This window comes from Bubalus bubalis, chromosome 8, assembly GCF_019923935.1.
Source record: "Bubalus bubalis isolate 160015118507 breed Murrah chromosome 8, NDDB_SH_1, whole genome shotgun sequence".
In the NCBI taxonomy this organism is placed as follows: domain Eukaryota; kingdom Metazoa; phylum Chordata; class Mammalia; order Artiodactyla; family Bovidae; genus Bubalus; species Bubalus bubalis.
The window spans coordinates 71372984-71394312 of NC_059164.1; the positions used below are offsets into that span (position 1 = coordinate 71372984).

General features: G+C 39.7%; 1 long non-coding RNA gene across 2 annotated transcripts in view; it reads right to left on the reverse strand.

Moving 5' to 3' along the window:
• Positions 1 to 1066: 1066 nt before the first annotated feature.
• LOC123334761 overlaps positions 1067 to 21329 on the reverse strand; it is a 90124-nt gene continuing 69861 nt past the window's right edge. Inside the window, exons 4-6 of one of the 2 annotated variants that reach the window (XR_006552877.2) lie at positions 19168 to 19275; positions 18472 to 18625; positions 1067 to 2372 (exon numbers count right to left, since the gene is read on the reverse strand). This is a non-coding gene — a long non-coding RNA (uncharacterized LOC123334761). Of the gene's footprint in view, positions 2373 to 17564; positions 18626 to 19167; positions 19276 to 21329 lie in introns of those variants that run through there. The other variant, XR_006552876.2, reaches the window with a different exon arrangement.

The window sequence follows — 21329 nt, forward strand, 5'->3', positions numbered from 1 at the left end:
TATGTTTATCTTAAAAATAAGCATAATTTCTAAAATCCTTTTAACCTTGAGACTTTTGATTAATTTAAACTGAGAAAATTTTGGTTACTTGAACAATCATTTAAAAAATAAAATTCATTAAAATAGAGTGAATGCAAAAATACCAAGCATTATATACAGAATACCAACTTTATATCATTTTGTGGCTCAGATCGTAAAGAATCTGCCTACAATAGGGAGAAGGGAATGGCTACCCACTCCGCTATTCTTGCCTGGGAAACCCCATGGACAGAGGAGCCTGGTGGGTTACAGTCTATGGGGTCACAAAGAGTCAGACACGACTGAGCAACTTTTGCTTTAGCTTTTACGTATAAGAAAAGCCATCACTTTACAGGTGACCAAGGCTGTGCAAATACTTTGGAGGCATATTGGCAGACATGCTATTTTTTTCTGCCTTAAGAAGGATGAAACAGATGTAGGTGACCACAGACAAATGTATCCCATGGGGGTACATGAGGCATAGCAGCCCAAGCTGGAACTCTGCTGGTTAGCAGGGTGCTTGTGTTGCTGAACTATTCTCAGCTACCTGCTTCCCAGAAGCCTCTGTGCCTGTAGAAGGAAGTCAATTACCTCTGTTAGAAGTTGAAACCAACAGAAGAGATTGAAACTACACTATGGGTAATCATTACAAATCATTATAAATGATGGATGTGATTTGCCTATTGATTTATACAGGAAAAAAAGATTTTGTCCTAAAATTTGATCATTCAAGAATGTGAAAAGAAGTAGTAAAAACCAAGTTTTGATTTGAAGGAATAAATATCAAGTTGTAAAAGAACAGAGGGAAAATGAATTGCATTTTCCTTTGTTTTATATCTGCAAATAATGAGTTTGTAAGTACTAAAATGTTTACCAAAGGTGCCTCAATTTTGATGGATTCATTTGTAAGATAGGATTCAGGGACTGATAACCTTTTTCTGTTAAGGGCCAGAGAGTAAACATTTTCATTTGTCTAGGTCACAGTCTCTGTTGTAACTATTCAACTCCTGTTAAGTCCCCAAAGCTTCCAGGGACAAGTAAACAAATCAATGTGGCCAGGTTTGACCTGTGGGCCCCAGCTTGTGGACCCCAGACAGATAAAAGGCTGCAAATCCTTTAAAGAAAAATGTCACATGAGTAATATACAAAAAGAGTAAAACTAGAATTTAGTACTCTTCCTGAGAACACGACAGATTGATCTTTGGGTAACAGTTTGCTCTTAACAAGAAACAGTAAAGATCATTCTATACTTTCTCTGTACTCAGTAACATCATAACTCTCTGTTCTTGCTTTATTTGTTTTTGAGTCAGTTTGAACAAAAGTCCACTTTTGAAAAGGCTAGAATTTCTAATAATTAGTTAGCTTTGTTATTTCCTATTTTGTCTGAGTCTAATCATTTTCTGCCTTTAGTCACCTATGACCTAAGCTCATATCTTACTTTCTCTGATAAATATTTTGGATAGTGCCTTTCCCAATTTAGGCCCCACATTAAAAAAAAATAATAATTCATCCTTATAATATAAACTAGCCTTTGGAATTTTCCAGTTTGGATAATATCAAAGATTTGCTCCCCTTCCTTACAAAAGAAGATTACTAGAAATAATATGTTGGAAAATATTGTTGGAAAATCTCCACATTTTTAGGTACATCCACAGTATTTATCAAAGTTCACGGTAGTAAAGGAGCTGAGATTTTCCAAAGAGAAGCACAACTTTCCTAAGTTAATTATACAAAAATGAAATGTTATTAATATTAATATATTTTAAAACTGAATATCTTTTAAACTGGATAGAAATATACTGTTGGTCATGTTCAAAGACTGGCACAATAACTCCCAAAAAACACTTTTCCAAAAATTAAAATTTTGTTTGTATGTTTAAATATCCTTACTAATTAGGAACAATGATAACACCTTGCAGTATGACTTAAAAGGCCCTGCATATTTGTCAATGCCCACCTTGTCCACCTTATATTTTTATAGTAGGGTAGTCATTGATTAACACCTTGTAAATTTCATAACATATTATACACTGAGAGCGGAGTCCATCAGCCCTGTACGTGATATTCTTGTTGTTTGTTATCGACCATGTCACTGGCAGGTGTTTTTCTTCAAAGTTGACTAAAAGTTCCTGCTACAAACTACTTATGAGACAGTTGAGTCTTCTAGAAGAAATATTAAAATAGCCTTAGTATGTCCCATGTTCTCTTAACTAGTAATATTAAAGTAACGGACTAACGGGTGTAGGCTTTCCAGGGTATGCTGACACTGTCGTCACCAACAGACGTCTGTGTCTGTACCAAAGGTGTAAGTCTGCATCCTTGGTCCAGAAGCAGATAAACTCATGAAAATTGGCCTGCAACCCAAGATCAGAAAAACAAGAATTATTACACAGGAACAAATGAAACTCACTCAGTTGTGATTAATAGCATATTTTTAATAGTCACACGAGAAATTCCTTCTTAATTCTTATTGAAATATCTCTAAACTTCAGTTTAATAGGCTATATTGGGCTTCCCAGGAGGGGCAGTAGTAAAGAATCCACCTGCCAATGCAGGGGTGCAGGTTCAATCCCAGGGTCAGGAAGATCCCCTGGAGAAGCAAATGGCAACCCACTCCAGTATTCCTGCCGGGAAAATCCCATGGACAGAGGAGTCTGACAGGGTACATTCCATGGGGTCACAAAGAGTCAGACATGAGTGAGCACACACAAAGAAGGAAGGATACATATATACATAGGCATATATACATATTAAATTAAAATGAAATACTCTTTAAATGGTATCTTACCACAACCAAACCCTCAAAATTCAGGGAAAAAATTCTACAAAAGATCTTAATAAGATTGTAAACTAATAAATTTAAAAATCTAAGATTTATGATTCTGGAAAAATGACATAAATTGATCATTCTGTTCTAGAAAACAACTCAAAGTAGAGATCACAATGATTAAATATGTGAAGTGCTTATTAATTTTTTTACTTTCTAAGACCACGTTATTTACAAATTTTTAGTAAGAATAGGCCCTTCTTTCTACTAGAATATAATTAGAAAAACTGGATTTATAATCTTGACCATTCTATAAATGTCACATAGAAAAATAAATCTCATTTAATTGGATATGATAAGCTGATGATTAAGGAGCAGGAACTACATATTATATGAGAAAATGATGCCTTTAAATTTTCTACAAAAAATTGGTGTGGCACCTGTTTTGTGGCTTCTGAAATCCTAGATTTATTGATGGTAAAGAATATTATGTCCTAGCTGGCCAGGAAAAGTGGTACTGCAGGTGAAACCTGGGAGAAGAGAATTGGATGGCTCTTGCTTTCAGTAGACAAATTGATAAAGGCAATAAAAATGCTTCTAGCACATGAACAGGAAAAAGGTTCAGCCCTAAAAGTTTTATAAAACTTTCAGACACAAACTAACTCCCAAGCTTTAGGATCCTATGACTCTAGTTTTATTAACTGCATCATAAGCAGGTATTTGTGCATTAATTAACATTCCTCATTACATCTATGTTTGTAAACCAGCTAGATAAAAGGAAATATCAGATTAATGATGTGATTGATAAAGGTGCTAAGTAAAAGTATGTGAGTAAATCAGTATGGAGGGTCTGAAAGCGAAACTGACACCCTGCTCTGCCTCCTTAGTGAGTAACTGCAAAACATTCCCAGTGCCCCCTGCTAGGAAGTACTTCGTACCTAAGAACAGCAATAACAACAAAACAAGAAACAAACCCAGCTTTGCCCATTTTAGCTTGATTCTCAAAATACAGGCATACCTCATTTTTTCTCGCACTTTGCTTTATTGCATTTTGAAGATATTATGCTTTTTATAAATTGAAGACTTGTGTCAACCCTGAGTTGAGCAAGTCCATTGGTGCCATTTTTCCAACAGCATTTGCTCACTTCATGTCTCTGTGTCACATTAGGTAATCTTCACAATATATCCAGCTTCATCATTTTTACATTTGTCATGGTGAACTGCGATCTTTGGTTATTATCATAATTATTTTGGGGCACCATGAACCATACCCATAAAAGCCAGCAAACGATACATGTTGTGTGTGTTCTGAGTGCTCCACTGATCAGATGTTTTCCCATTTCTTTCCTTCTCCTCAGCCCTTCCTATTCTCTGAGACACAACAATATTGAAATTAGGCCAATTAATAACCCTACAATGACCTCTAAGTGTTCAAGCAAAGGAAGAGTCACATGTCTCTCACTTTAAATCCAAATTTAGAAATCATTACACTCAGTGAGGAAGGCATGTTGAAAGCCAAGACAGGGTAAAAGCGAGGATTCTTACAACAGTTAGCCAAGCTGTATATGCAAATAAAGAGTTCCTGAGGGAAGTTAAAAGTGCTACTCCCATGAACACATGAATAAAGTAAACAAAGAAGCCTATAGTTGATTTGGAGAAAGTTTTACTGGTCTGGATAGAAGATCAAACCAGCCACAACATTTCCTAAAGCCAACTCTAGTCCAGAGCAAGGCCCTAACTCTCTTCAATTCTGTGAAAGCTGAGAGAAGTGACAAAGCCACAGAAGAACTTTGAATCTAGCAGAGGTGCAAGGAAAAGCAGAAAGTGCTGATCTAGAAGCTACAGCAAGTTATCCAGAAGGTCTAGCTAAGATAATTAATGAAGATGACTGCACTAAACAACAGATATTCAATGTACATAAAACAGCCTTATCTTGGAATAAGATGCCATTCAGTACCTCACCAGCTTGAGAGGAATAGTCAGTGCATGGCTTCAAATCTTCAAAGGACAAGCTGACCCTCTTGATAGAGCCTAATGCAGACAATGACTCTAAGCTGAAACCAATGTTCTTTATTATTGTTATTCAGTTGCTAAGTCATTTCTGACTCTTTGTGACCTCATGGACTGCAGCATGCCAGGCTTCCCTGTCCTTCACCATCTCCCAGAGTATGGTCAAACTCATGGCCATTAAGTTGGTGAGGCCATCCAACCATCTCATCCTCTGTCACCCCCTTCTCCTCCTGTCCTCAATCTTTCCCAGCATCAGGATCTTTTTCAATGAGTCAGTTCTTTGCATCAAAGTATTAATAGACCAAGTATTAAAGCTTCAGCATCAGTCCTCCCAAAGAATATTCAGGACTGATTTCCTTTAGGATTGACTAGTTTGATCTCCTTGCTGTCCAAGGGACTCTCAAGAGCCTTCTCCAGCACCACAGTTTGAAAGCATCAGTTCTTTGGTGCTCAGCCTTCTTTATCACCCAACTCTCACATTCATACATGACTACTGCTCATTTACCATTCTGAAAATCCCAGGGCCCTTAAGAATTATGCTAAATCTACTCTTCCTGCACTCAATAAATGGCACAACAAAGTCTGAATGACAGCACATCCAGGCTTTGCTGTAGATTTTAAGTCCATTGTTGAGACCTACTATTAGAAAACAAAAGATTCATTTAAAAATATTATCGATCATTGACCATGCACCTGGCCATTCAAGAATTCTGAAGGAAATGCACAGGTGATTAATGTTTTTATGCCTACTAATACAACATCTATTCCACAGCCTGTGGATCAAGTTTTCAAGTCTTATTAAGAAATATATTTCATAAGGCTATAGCTGCTATAGATGGGGATTCCTCTGATGGATCTGGGCAAAGTAAATTGAAAGCCTTCTGGAAAGGAGTCACCATTTTGGATGTGATTAATAACTTTTGTGATTCATGAGAAAAATATCAACATTAACAGGAGTTTAAGAGAAATTGATTCCAATCCTCATAGATGACTTTGAGGGGTTTAAGATTTCAGTAGAGGAAGTAACTACAGATGTGGTGGAAATAGAGGACTAGAATTACATGTGGAGCCTGAAGATGTGACTGAATTGCTGCAATTTCATGATGAAAGATGAGTTGCTTCTTATCGATGAGCAAAGAAGGTAGTTTCTTGAATTGGAATCTACTTCTAGTGAAGATGCTGTGAGGGTTGTTGAAATGACAACAAAGAATTTAGAATATTACATAAACCTAGCTGTGATAGAGCAGCTTCAGGGTTTGAGAGGATCAACCTAAATTTTGAAAGAAGTTCTACTGTGGGTAAAATGCTATTAGGAAGTATTGTATGCTTCAGAGAAATCGTTCATGAAAGGAAGAGAGAAAATCAATGCATTACACTTCACTGTTGTCTTATTTCAAGAAATTGCCACAACTACCACTCTGATCAGATAGCAGCTATCAACACTGAGGCAAGACTCTCCATCAGCAAAAAGATAATAACTTGTTAAGATTCAGATGATGGTTAGCATTTTTTATTTACATGTTTTAGATGCAATGCAATCTCATACTTAATGGACTGCAGTATAGAGCAAATATAACTTCATAGGCACTCGGAAACCAAAAAAAAAAAAAAAAAGAAATTGCATGACTTGCTCTATTACTATATGCACTTGTGGTCTGGAAAAAAAACTACCCACAATATGTATGCCTTTAAGTGAGATGTTGAGCCCTTAGGTTACAACTCATTAAAACATAGCAACAAAAAACTTTATTTCTGACTTCTGAAGTCCTGATGTCTCCAGATATAAGATTATCTTTGAGTACCTGACAATCAAGTTTAACAACTGCTGTTTTCCCACCACAAACATACTACAGTAATCTTGGTAACTTTTTTTTTAAAAGAACTTTAATATATTTTATTTGGAGAGTAGCTATTAAAAGCCTGGGCTCCCTTGCAAAATCTCTCTGCAAGTAAACTCCTTTTCTGTTCTATATGCTTCTGTTTCTGTGGCTTCCTTCTATGTTTAAAATCTCCAAACTTCTACTTGTAGCTCCTGTAAAGTAGCTTTGACAAATTCCTTGTGAAACTGCTTCAGATTCCATGACCCTGGCTCAGTTGTAACTAACCAGCAGACATCCTTGTACAGCCCATGAGGATGCCTATTCTAAGGTCCTGGGAAGGCTTGAGCAGTTCTGAGCCTCTGTTGTTTGCACGGGGCAGTGACACCCAGTCATCATTCTGACACCACAAAGTTATCATCTCTTTTCAGCCCCACGAGTTTCTTTTGACATAAACGCTTCCCTTCCAGTTCAAAAATGACTCTGAGAGGGAGGAGAGGGAAGACAGGCTCAGAAGAGGTCTTTGGGTATTAAATCAGCCCAAGTGTAGAGAATCCACAGTAGATTAATCTTCTATTTCCTTTCCATTATGAGCCTGTCTATATGAAGAGTTGCCCTGCTTCTCAGTCATTATCTGACTCTTCAAAAAATTAATGCAGCTTCCAATTAGATCCTTTTTTTTTCTCTCCTGTTAATCTTGGTTCCTCCTCTGCTGTCATCCTAGTAAGCCAAGTCTCAATTAGCCAGCCTGCTGGTGATTACCATCTTGTTGCTCCACTGTTCAGACATTCTTTAATTTCCTGGAGCATGCCAGCCCCCTTCCTCTCTTCTTACCTCCCTCTAAACTACTTTTGCTAAAACTGGAGCCCATGATGTCTCAGCCCGTCATCTTATTCTGCAGGGCCTGGAGGGCTGACAGGTACGATGTCTTTTTCAGTAGGTCCAGACACACTTGCATGTTTAGGAATCCCGGTAGATGAGAGCTTTCTACTGATGTGACCAGGAGTCTACGTCCCCGTGAGACTCTCTCGTAACCCTTTGTACCAAAGGAATGTAGGAAAATCCAAAGTAGATTCTAGCTTTAAAAGTAAAATTTTAAAAAGGAGGAGTCAGGCTCTTAATTTCAATTATGAAAGATGATTGGTTGAAGCTTTGTTGTTGTTTAGTCGCTAAGTCATGTCCAACTCTGCAATCTCGTGGACTGTGGCCTGCCAGGCTCCTCTGTCCATGGAATTTCCTGGGCAAGAATACTGGAGTGGGTTGCTATTTCCTTCTCCAGGAGATCTTTCTAATCCAGGGATTCAACCTGAATCGCCTACTTGGCAGGTGGGTTCTTTACCACTGAGCCACCTGGGTATGAAAGATGATTGGTTAAACCGTCTTATCAGTAAATCTCACCACAGAAATTAACTCAGAACTTTAGAGTTCTATTCTAATTCTGCCAGCCACTGATTGACTTTGAGTAGAGTCACATCACATATTGACCTCAGTCTGTTTGTTTATAAGAGCTCTTCTGCTCTTCTATTCAACTTAAAGTTGAAAATAAAAATTTATTCTATTTAAAGCATACTAAAAGGACTACATGTGGGAAAAGACAAAGACAATAGGGGAAGAGCAGACAAGAGATGTTCACAAAATTGAGAAACTGGAACATGGATCAAGGAATTAGAAAAGACAAAGCGTAAATAGCAAGTGCCATCAGAGAGGAATGAAAGTGAGAATCAAGCCACTTCACAATGCAGACCCTCAGAAAAACTCACAAATTGGAGACACTCAGAGCTAGAGAGGATGGGATCAAGGTGGGAGTCTGAGAAAGGCAGAGGGGAAAGGAGAGACATTTAAAGTCATTAGAAGACTAATTCCCAGCTCCCTCCCCAATCCACCAGCCAGAACACTTACCTTCCCCTTCCACTACAAGACACTGGGTAAAAATGGAATCAGAGAGTCTCTAGACTCCAGTAAATCAGGCAGGGCAGAGATATCTACTGAAACTGGATCAACGAAAGTCTACCTACTGAGCTCCCCGCCCCCTCCATTAGCTCCGTTGGTAAAGAATCCACCTGCAATGTGGGAGACCTGGGTTCGATCCCTGGGTTGGGAAGATCCCCTGGAGAAGGGAAAGGCTACCCACTCCAGTCTTCTGGCCTGGAGAATTCCATGGACTGTATAGTCCATGGGGTTGCAGAGAGTCAGACACAACTGAGGGACTTTCACTTTCACCTAGTGAAGCAGAAAACCACCTGTCCCCTACTCAGCTTTAAAAAAAGTTGGAGGAGTGGAATGGAGCACACAGTGAGAGGGGGTCACTGGGTAGGGTGAGCCTCCCAAAGGCCTTCCCCATCTGCTCATATCCACTGCTCACACACAGAGCCCCTCCTCCAGCACATGACAGCTTAATAAAGATATGGTCATTCCTTAAAAAAAAAAAAAAAAAGTCAGCTAAACAGAGGGCAACCAGGCAGGAGGATACTGATAAATCTGTCTCTGGAGAAATCAAATGGTCCCAAAAATGATCACAGAGGAGGAAAAAATTCCTCTACTCTCTTATATTCAGTGGCTGAGAATGCAAAATAAACTGACAGAAAGATATATACGAACAAGAGAAAAAAAATTATTAACACGTATATCATGCATACACATGGGAGAAGTCAATGATGAGTCATTCCAAGAGGTGGTCAGAAGCTGAGGTTTATGTAGCATCTTAAGAAAATAATAAATTTGTGGAGAAGTGACAAGACAAAGGAAGATAGGTTTAGGCTTTTAGGGATGACAAACTATGGGAAGGTAAATACAGAGGATAAACTAAAGGACAATAAGAGTCATTTGGTAATTTGCTATGTAAATTTCTCTTAGTGCCCATCTCTGGGTTGATAAGAGTCTAAATCTCTTTCCTGGTGATAAAGAATTCTACTCTTCTTGATATAGGAAAGGGAGACGCATTAACAAATTTATGTCCTACTTTTAGGCAAACAGGGGAGGGAAGAAAACTACCCTGCATCTGCTTCTTCCCAATTGCCTGCAGTTCAAAATAATAATGTCATAGTGCTATGTTTTGAGATGGCCTGTTCTGATACCCTACATGACCCATAAAAATGACCCATAAGTGCTGAGTATTTGGAGCATATACAAGTACCAATCATTCTATATAAATTCTATGAAATGATGAACATGTATATGCACAGCTTTCAGTCAACTTTTTAGCACCTTGCTCCTAAATATGAAAACATCAAAAACATCATTACATCCGGGAAGCACCTAACATGAAAGTCCAAGAATCAAACACACAAAGAGAAGAAAGAAAATCAAAGGAAAGAAATATTGTATCAGTCCAGTTCAGTCGCTCAGTCATGTCCGACTCTTTGTGACCCCATGGACTGCAGCACACCAGGCTTCCCTGTACATCTCTAACTCCCGGAGTCTACTCAACCTCATGTCCATCGTGTTGGTGATGCCATCTAACCATCTCATCCTCTGTCGTCCCCTTCTCCTCCCACCTTCAATCTTTCCCAGCATCAGGGTCTTTTCAAATGAGTCAGTTCTTCCCATCAGGTGGCCAAAATATTGGAGTTTCAGCTTCAGCATCAGTCCTTCCAATGAATATTCATGACTGATTTCCTTTAGGATGGACTGGTCTGATCTCCTTGCAGTCCAAGGGACCCTCAAGAGTCTTCTCCAGAACCACAGTTCAAAAGCATCATTTCTTTGGCTCTCAGCTTTCTTTATAGTCAAACTCTCACATCCATACATGACTACTGGGAAAACCATAGCTTTGACTAGATGGACCTTTGTTGGTAAAGTAGTCTCTGCTTTTAAATATGCTGTCTAGGTTGGTCAGCTTTTCTTCCAAGGAGCAAGTGTCTTTTAATTTCTTGGCTGCAGTCACCATCCACAGTGATTTTGGAGCCCCTCAAAATAAAGTCTCTCACTGTTTCCATTGTTTCCCCATCTATTTGCCATGAAGTGATGGGACCAGATGCCATGATCTTAGTTTCTGAATGTTGAGTTTTAAGCCAACTTTTTCAGTCTCCTCTTTCATGAAGAGGCGCTTTAGGCAATAACAAAAAACTAAAAATAAATAACAGACCAGCATAAGCTATAATTAATACCCTCAGGAGTAAGAGAAGATACTGCATCCCTGAAACAAGATCAGTATGGAAGGGACAGGGACAGAATGAGATAAGGAAGGAGCTGGGGAAAGAAAGAAGAGGAGAAGGGAAGGTAAAGAAAGTAGAAAAGAAAATTCAAGAACAAGAAAGATCTTGGGGAAAAAAGCACCCAAATTTTTCAAAATCCAAAAGAAGAGCTGGAAAATGAAGTTGAGGAAATTGCTCAGAAAATAGAACCAAAAGACAAAGAAAAATAATATCAGAAAGAAAAGATCAGAAAACTAGAGCACTATTCCCATGACCAAATCTGAGTGAGAGTTCCAGAAAGAGAAAATAGAAGAAAAACAACAAAATTATTATTAAATGAATAATATAAGAATTAAAGAACTCAAACTTCCAGTGTAAAAGGATCCATTCAATGCCCAGCATAGTTAATTAAAAGAGATATCCTTTATTTCACATCACTGTGAAGTTTCAGAATACCAAGTTCAAAAGAAAGATCCTCCCAAGAAGAGTCAAGAATCAGAATGGCAATGTTCTTCCCAATAGGAGAAGTGAATGTCTGAAGTCAATGAAATAACACATTCATTAGTCTTACAGAGAGTGATTTCTATGATTTGATACCTAATCAATCTATAAATTAATTTGTATGAAGAAATAAAATCATTTCAGACACAGAATGTCTTTTAAAAATTACTTCAATTCATTCTATCTTAGGAAGAAATTTTATCAGTTAGGAATTGTAATAGTTACAGAGTCCACTGCAGTCCGCTTAAACATATACAGGTTTGTTTCTTTGTTTCACTAGTAAAAATAAGTCTAGAGGTAAAGTCAAGCCACCATGTGACTTCAAGAAACCATCAGGGACATAGTTCATTCTATGTTTATGATTGATATTATTAGTACAGGTATCCTCATGGTCACTTACAGCTGTCAGAGCACCAGCTATCACATCCATATTCCAGGCAGAAGAAAGAGGAAGAAAGAAGAAAGCACAGAGGGCAAAAACTGTCTTAGAAATCTCGCATATTTATATGTCATTAACCATACCCATCCATAAGGCAGCCTGGGAAACATATCTTTGTTATTTGCTAAACCTAGTAAAATAAGAATTTCATTAGATGGTAAGAAGAGGATAATGGATATTGGTTAAGCAAACAGCAGTGTAATAAAAGATATACTCCACCAAAATGAAAGGACATATCAGGAAAAAAGAAGATATGATATTTGAGACACAGATGAGCTAACATAGTGTGGGACAATGGAAAGTCCTGTAGAGCAGGCTGAGAAAGCAGTTAGTCTAGATGGAGGCTAGAAGAGATATGTCCACAGGCATGGTATGTTTAACCAGGAATGCCTGGTTTGTTTCACCAGGTATATGAAGTTTTAAAAGTTCTGTTGGATAATGTGATAGAAAACTAAGTAAAGGAGTGGTGGTGGGGGGAGTTGCACAAGGGAGGAAATCTAATCATAACATACACATTTGGTTCCTCAGTGAATAATACATTTTTATAATAAGAAAAACATCCAATTTATTTAATAAAAAATCAGTACTGTATTCAAAGATTGGAAAGAGGGACCATAGGAATGTGTGAGATAGAAGGAGTCTAACTTATCTTCTTTTATAGTAGGACTTTTCTAGATATGTCTAAAATGATAAATTAAGAAATAATATAAGCATACTGTTTTAAAAGCAATTACCAAAAGCAACAGCTAAAAGTTTAGGGAAGGAGATACATACAAAGAAATATATTCTTCATTATAAATCTTAAATTACATAGTTTAAACTTTAAACAATGTATATGTATTACTTAGATAAAAATTTAAAATAGTTTTTTAAAGATTAAATGATTAATGGGTATTATACAGAGCAAAATCAAGTTACAAACAATATGTGTAGTAAAATTCCAATTTGGAAGGCTTGTGCAAGAAGTATATGTGCAAAAAGAGCAGCATGATACTGAAGGCACATGCTATTTGTTATATACGGGAATAGAAGTGTGCATAATAAAGTCTAGAACAACACATCCCAAATGGATAATAGATCTTACTCTACTACCGGGCTAAGGGCTAGCCTGTAGCCAATGGTAAATGGGGACTTAAAATTTTTAATGGTGCTTAAATTTTTCTAAGAATATATATTTGTATGTTAAAGTGACAGACTTTTAAAAAGAAAGTATGGGGGAATGCCTAAATCATTTCTTCAGAGCCATGCTTTCTCTATGATTCTTTGACTTTCTCCAGCCCAGGTGGTACCCAAATCATCCTGTTCCAACCCCTGTCCTTAGAGCTGAGAGCTCAGGTAATGGCTTCCCCCAAAGACATGTGAGATGTATGACTAGGGAACAAATACTAGCTATTAGAGGAGGAGGAGCCTGGTAGGCTGCAGTCCATGGGGTCGCTAAGAGTCAGACATGACTGAGCGACTTCACTTTCACTTTTCACTTTCATGCATTGGAGAAGGAAATGGCAACCCACTCCAGTGTTCTTGCCTGGAGAATCCCAGAGATGGGGGAGCCTGGTGGGCTGCCATCTATGGGGTTGCACAGAGTAGGACACAACTGAAGCGACTTAGCAGCAGCAGCAACAGAGGATGAACTGTTCTCCTATGCATCCCCATCCCAATGTGTTCTACTTTAACCCTATATACAAAAAGGAAGCTCCACCAATATTTTCTCACTGGGAAGGATTGAGTCCTATTCTCCTCCCTCCCTCTCTCCCTCTTCTTTTCCCTCTCTCTTTTTCCCTCTCACCCTCTCAAAACTGTAAGCCCCCAAAAGAGCTCTCTCTCCTCCTCCAGTTACCATGCCTGTGGGGTTCCTCTAAGGGAACAAGCCCCACTCCAGCTTTTTTCTCTAGCACTGGGCTTGTCACTTAAACCCAGGTAGGAGAGAGAAGCTTCCGCCATTCCTCCATTGAGTTGTACCAGTGTGATGGTATGAATTCTCACCTGAACTGGCAAATGCACAAGTTGCATGCGTGTTAAATTTTTACATTTGAATTTGAAATCATACACCCAATATCATAATTCAGGCTGTGTTGTTCATTCTGTGCTGTCTCCATTTGTAGCAGCAATGACCTGTGGAGTCAGTTCAGCCGTGTGTGTGTCTCACAGTCTAGTCTTTCTTGCCCACACCCATTCTCCACCACCTGAACTGGCTCCAGTGCCCTGGGGAAACTTCTGAAGCCACAACAAAATGTCCAACAGGGAAGACCTGTGTCTCCACTCTCTCAGTCTCAGTTGATGTCATGTAGATGCACTTAGCTGGGGGGCTGTTCTTGGCATTGTTGGGAAGATTCTGCTTTCACCTCTGTGACATGTCATAGTCAGTCTTTAAGTTGGTTACCAGGTTGGCCTTGGCTCTACCTGAATACGTGTCCCACTCCTGACTGGGATCCCCCAAAGCAAGCATGCTGCTTCTCTCCCTTGGCTAATCTCTAGGTGCCACTAGGAGAGAGAGGAAATTACTGGATCTGTCCTTATGATGTGGTGGGGCCAGGAGCTCTTCATGTGTCTATATGCACTACATCTCTACTTCTCTGTGTTATCACCATGTGTGCTGGCACAGCGAGAGCTGCCAGTCTTGAAAGGCCTTGTGGGAAGCAGGGCACCAGTGGATCACTCTTGGATCCCACAGATGCCCAGGCTGGGTTTGCCTTAAGCCTAGGTCCTTGCTCCCCATCCAATTTTTGGAGGATTAGGAGAGAAGGGTCAGAACACATAACCTAATTCTTTTCTTCTGTCCAAACTTTGTCTTCTTCTCTCCAGTCTTGAGCCCTTTCCTTTCATCCTCGGAGAATATCTACTACCAATCTCCTGCTCTGTCTGTCCATGCTGATGAGTAAATCCATATTGTTCCATATCAGGGAAAGGGGCTTTGTTTTTTTTTTTTTTAACTTAAAGTCTAAAGAATCAGGACTTCCCTGGCTGTTTGGTGTTTAAGACTCTGTGCTTCTAATTCAGGGAGTGCAGGTTCAATTCCTAGCTGGGGAACTAGGATCCCAATGCCAAGTGGTGTGACCAAAAAAAAAAAAAAAAAAAAGGCTAAAGAATTAAGTGTCTTTGCCCCTGTTGTAAATTGTTCCTGGTGACAACATCCTCCAGCCAGTGATCACCAGGAACACGTGAGAAGCTGAGTAAGTTGAGTTTATTCCTTGTTGCAATGAAGACAAATATGCACACCATGGGGAACTGTGAAGCATCTCAGTTACAGAGAGTTGTAAAGAACTTGTAGGATTTTGGCTTATGTTAGGTGATTTTGCACAGGGTTTAAGGAAGCAGAGTTCTGCTCTGAATTGGCTGCTGCTGGAAGCATGGGTAAGCTAATTCTATCTTAAGGTACCTCAATAAATCTTATCTGGAAAGAGGGAAAACTACAAGGCTAAAGTCATATTTGGCAATTACATTAACCAGAAGAGGAGAGGATTCGTATTTTGTGGTTTGGACAATGTTCATGCTTTGCCAGTAGTCAAGAAATGGTTGTACAGTCATCTTATTTTTGTCTTGAGCCATCATGACCAGGGGTTCCCTGGTGGCTCAGATGGTAAAGAAGCTGCCCTCAATGCAGGAGCCTTGGGTTCAATTGCTGGGTTGGAAAGATATTCTGGAGAATGGAATGGCAACCCACTCCAGTATTCTTGCCTGGAGAATTCCATGAATAGAGGAGCTTGGTGGGCTATAGTCCATGGGATCACAAAGAGTTGTACATGACAGAACGACTAATACACACACACACACTCACATCATGACCAGAGAGGCCTTGCCTTGACGTTGATATTCTGTGACATTGTTCACATTCAACAGGAGAACCCCAAGGCCTAACTGACTGGCTTCCAGGTTCCAAGGGCTGCTTTTCTTTCCCAATGGTTAGCTGCAAAGGTTTGCATCCCTACCATGTTAAGTGGGAAATGGCACATTAATTGTGGATTTGAAGGGGCCTCCCACACTAGGACTAAAGCTGATGCTGCAATTTATTCCTAATTTGGTTTCATGTGTCTGATCTCAGTTGGTCAAAACTCAGTGAGGAGGAGGCCTGTGACTAGAAGCCCCAGCACCCAACATATGGAGGAAACCTTATGAGCAAACACAAGGGCCAGTTTTTGAGAACCTAAGTGCCATACTGGGACCACAGCAGACAGCTGGAGAGCACGTGAACACTTGGCCTATGACTGGATAGCAACTGGTACTCAGCTGAGCAGGTTCACCCCTGAGAGAGTCTCTTCATTCCCAGAAAGGCAATGAAGGTATATGGTATAAATATATATCCCATATAGGCATATGGAATCATTTTTATGACTAGGGCACGTTTTATTTCTTTTGTGTCTTGGCCAGAACTACTGTGAACTATGAAAAGGACCTACATTCCCCCGTGAGCCACAGAATATTACTGTATGATTCCAATCTTTAAACCCTGAGAGCTGGGCATCACATGAAGCACTAGACCAGTTGCCACAAATTATGTTCCTCTATTTTAGGTCCTGAAGGTCTGTTAGAAAAAGTCGACAAGAAGTGGTAGATTTTATCAATGAGTGAATACAGTGGAACTGGAAGGCTAACACGAGAGGTGTGGAGTGGTTTGTAACAGAGGAAATAAGCCATCTTCTTAGAATGAAAATCAGGGAGAAAAGTCCATGGAGCTTATTGCAAACCCAGAGTTTTAGAAAGGAATTAAAAAGACGTTAGCAGGAAACATGCTTTCTTTACAAATTAGGTTTACTCAGGGACTCAAGGGAAAATCGAATCAGCTTAAGAAACAAGATTTCGTCTTTTAGTCGGAACACTGGCAGTGGGGAAAGAAAAGGAAAAAGCAAACAAAAAAGATATACTGATTAAACTCCAGGGATGAAAGCTTGCTTTGGGAAAATAGAGAAAGTTAGAGAACACAACGCTGGAATCTCAACACGGATTTGAAAGGGAAAAAAGCTATACTCTGACCCCACGGATTTGAAAGGGAAAAAAGCTATACTCTGACCTAAGTGCTTAAAAACTGCAACCAAAGGGACATTTCAGTTATCACCAGGTCAGAGGGCGTGATGGGGTCAAGGTGGTCCAACAAAGAAAGGTGGGGAGACCACAGAAGGTAAGGGAATGATGGCCTGGGGACACTAGAGCTCAGGAAACTCTCCTGGACCACCCTTTCTAAGCATCAGGTAGCAAATTAATAAGAACAATGGGGAAACTCCCTTGGATGATTGGGACACTTAGAGAAGAGGCACAGGACATTTACATTCATTTGAGAGGGAAAGACCAGGAAAACCAGTGTGAAATATTTCAGGAAGTAGTAAGAGAATGTCAAGATCTAGAGGCACACACTGTCTGCACAGTGAGAAAATGTGGCTGAAATAAGGAGGGCATTAAACGTAGGGAAGAAAAGATGGTCAAGTGCAGCCTGGCTGGCTAATGACAGATTGAGTACTGATCTGGGTGAGAGGCTGTGCTTATGTGGAAACCTCCTGGTGGCATTACCTGGCTTGGGAAGGGAAAGTGGCAGGATGTTTTTAAACAGTGGAGAACCCCATGAGGCCCCTATGAGGCAGAAACTGAGCCAGGTTGAAAGGAGAGAAGAAGTGGTTTTTGGCAGAAAGAAAAGTTTCTATTCATTTGTATATGTTTATTCAATATAATGAGCTCGGAGCTGATGTCATGAGAATCTTGTGAATCCTACTGACTGCACAGCATTAAGTCAACTTTGAAAACAAGAGGGCATACACACCCTGTGTGCCCAGGTTATAGGGGTTGTAGAGGGAAGCAGGCTTTGCAGAAGAAGGCTTCTCTTATTATAGAGAGAGCAAAACAGGAAAGCAGAAGTTGGGATATTCATTCAACTTCAATTAACAAGCCAAAGATTTTAATTTGGAAGCTTTTTGAACTTTAATAATGAAACATAATGCATATTCAAACCTGAGACACTGGCATACTGCAGGCATTGTATTAAGTGAACTATGTTTAGTCTGGTGGCAACCAAGTTTGTTTAATCATTGCATTGAATATAGTACAAGCTATATTGCACTGCATGGCTAGACACATAAGTAGATTTAAGATATAGAAAAGGGAATGACTTTTGGCCCAGGGTACAGTATGAACTTAGAGTTGCTTTAAGTAAAGTCCCATCCAGAGCCATGTCAGAGGGCACTAAACTGCGGCACCAGGTTTGGCAATAACTGGATCAGGGTCAGACTCTCCCCAGTCCCAGCCAAATTTAGCCTGTGTCCTGTTTTGGGTTCTGGACACCTATAGTTTTTACAATATTAAAGGTTTGAGAAACAAACAAACGAAGAATGTCCAACACTGACCATGTGTGACTCCCAAATCCTAAAATATTACTATTTGACTCTTTACAGAAAAAGTTTACTGACTTGGAAGAAAACACTTCCTTCTCTCCACATTCCCACCTCAGCCCACAAACACTGCAAGTTTCTTTGAGAAGTGCTGGGTAAAGAATTTCAACTACTACCAACACTCCTAAGAAATCAATGGCTAATGATTGCTAAGAAGTCCATAGGTTGCATCCTGTGACATAATGAGATTTGGCACTGCATTGCCTCAAAAGGAGAAGTCAGTTATTTCCCTCCCACTGGCCTGGCTCCTGTTTTGCCTGGTGAGTTTAATGAGACCATGTGTTGGACAAGGGTCTACTCCACCAAGTCAGCTCTCTCCAGCGGCAAGTCCCTCAGTCCAGGCTTCCAGGGAGGTAAGAGTAGGGAACCACAATTTGGGTTTGGGTCCAAGCTACTTTCTTCATGCAACTCTTACCCATGATTCCCAGGGGGCTGCTGTGCCCATCAATAAAGTGATGCCAGGATTCTTAGTTGGTGACTCATGGCTGCCTTCACATGACTAGAACTTGGTCGGGTAGGCAAGCTCCATCCTCCAATGATTCTCCTCATGTGCATGAGTCCTTGAAGGTCTTGTATAAACAAAAAATTGAGGAAACTCTTTTGGGGGTCTTATCTTTTAGGGACTCACCTCTTGCTATAAATAACATGGTGGCAGTTTAGTTGCTAAGTCATGTCCAACTCTTGCAACCCCACAGACTGTAACCCACCAGGCTCCTCTATCCATGGGATTTCCCAGGCCAGAATACTGGAGTGGGTTGCCATTTCCTTCGCTAGGGTATCTTCCTGACCCAGGGATTGAACCCAGGTCTCTTGCATTACAAGTGGATTCTTTATGGGCTAAGCCACCAGGGAAGCCCCATAAAGAATATAGTGATTATATAATCAAATTTTTAGAATTAGACACACTCAGGCTTAAGCACCAGCCAGCTGAGTCATTTACTGTCTTTATCAACCTTTGGCAAATTGCTTTAACCTGTCCAGGACTCATTTTTTCATCTGCTAAATGAGGTTAATAATAGTACTATAATAGATAGCATGGCTTTGAATGCAATTTACAGAAAGCTCAACTCAAAAATGGCTAAATAATAAAATAATTTATTGTCTCACATACCTGGTAGTTCAGAGGATAGGTAGAATTGAGGGTTGGCTGATTCAGCATCACCATCAAGGACTTCCATTCTTTTTATTTTTTCTGCTCCATCATTATGTCAGCTTCTTCCTACAGCAACAGGAACACAGAGTGTTTTTTTCCCCCATTGTCACTAACTACCATCTTGAAGACTCAGTGACAGGACAGACTAAACCTAATGTGCGTACTAAAAGGGGGCAGGAGTGAGCTGCAGTAGTCAACGCCCCATCCGCATCTCTTTACCCTTATTATCAAGGGTTTACATCAGGGAACACTGGCTCAACTTTCAGCTGCCAGAAGAGGCACTTCTTTACATTATACCTTTGTCTGGCTTCCAGAGTCCATATCAGGACAGAAGAGCTAGGGTGTCACACAGCCATCCATCTAGCTCCCTCAAAAGAGATATGATGGAAGCATTCTATTGCAGCACCCGCAGTTTTCCAGGCAGCTTTAACACCAGTCACTCACTCACTCTGCTGGCTGACTCAATAATGCCCCCAGTTTGGGCTGCCTTCTATCTCTGTCTCATTTATGCTTTTCATGTGCCTTCAAATCCCTGTTTCTGAGTCTGGTTTTTCTAGAAACCTATCTAAGAGGGTCAACCTCATCAACCTCAAAGGTCAACCTCAAAGTTGCTAAAAATCCACCTGATTACTTAAAAAAACGTATAACCCTGGAGAAAGAAGCATTTATCCTGCCTATCTTATATAGGATAAAATTACCTTAATAAATATTTGACAAGAAGTCTTTTTATACAAGTCTTTCAGCTGATATATGAAGGGGAAATAAATTAAATATCATTATTTGATATTTAATAATGAAATTTGATATTTAAGAATGTGAGTGAAGTGAAAGTAGTCATGCCCGACTCTTTGCGACCCCATGGACTATACAGTCCATGGAATTCTCTAGGCCAAAAGACTGGAGTCGGTAGCCTTTTCCCTTCTCCAGGGGTTCTTCCTAACCCAGGGATCTAACCCAGGTCTTCCGCATTGCAGGCAGATTCTTAACCAGCTGAGCCACAAGGAAAAAGTTTTTTATATTAAATGGATATTTAATTAGATTAAATATCATTATTTGCAACTACTAAAGAACTACTGAATCTAGGCAATGATATCAATGACTTCTACTCTCAAAACAGAGACACAACTGGATATCCTGATGTACCTTCTATTGGGAGCACACACCACCACCTGTGGCATAGTCTCATCCCCCAAATTCAGTGCTGAATCTGATCAAACCTCTAGGTCTATTACCAGTTCATAGGAAATGCAAGGAATAAGGAACTTATTAAACCCCACTTCAGAGAAGCAATCAGCTAAATCCAAACTGAGAACTCTACAGGATAAACCAAGTTCTTCCACCAAAAAAAAAAAAAAAAAAAATAAAGAAAAAGAAACGTAATTGCAAGGAAAAAAAGAATAAAGGAGACTCAATAGAGTTGAGATATATTCACCAACTAGAACAGTGGCAGTTTTTTATTATCTATTATGTCAAGGGAAATAAAGGGAGGAGAGAAGAAATAAAGAGAGGAGAATAGAGAGAGAGAGATGAGATCTTTGCCCTCTTTTTAAATAACTTGTCCTTTAGAGAAAAGACTTTATTCAATGAGATTTACCTACTAATTAACTAGTTGTTACAGCAGAACAGTTTCTTCTCATCAGAGAGGGAAAAGAGATGAGAAGTGGAGTTGGAACAGGCTTTGACAATGAGAATGCAAACTTAAACAGTGTTTGGTACTCTATTTTTAAAGTATATTTAAATCTAACCTAGAAACCCTGGAGTTTATAATATCTTACAGGGAAAGGAGGCATTTCTAAGTCATTTACTATTAAAACTTTCTTGTCTTTGCCTTCTCCTCTGCTCTTTTTTTCTTATTTCCGTCTTCAAAGAAGAGACAATTTCTCCCTTTTCCTGTGAGCTAAGCATCCATTCATCTTTGAGGAAACAGCACCTGTGCCCCAGCAAATCTCATGGAGCTGAGACGCAGGGGCCTCTTCTGACATCAGAGAGAGCATGAATGTAAAAAGTTACTGTATGCTTATTTGAGGGGAGACTTTTCTGAGTTGCTGGATTGCTTTTGAAGGTGAGAAAGGAGACGACATTAGTTAGCATAAATACCTGCTTCAGCAGTTCCCCCATTT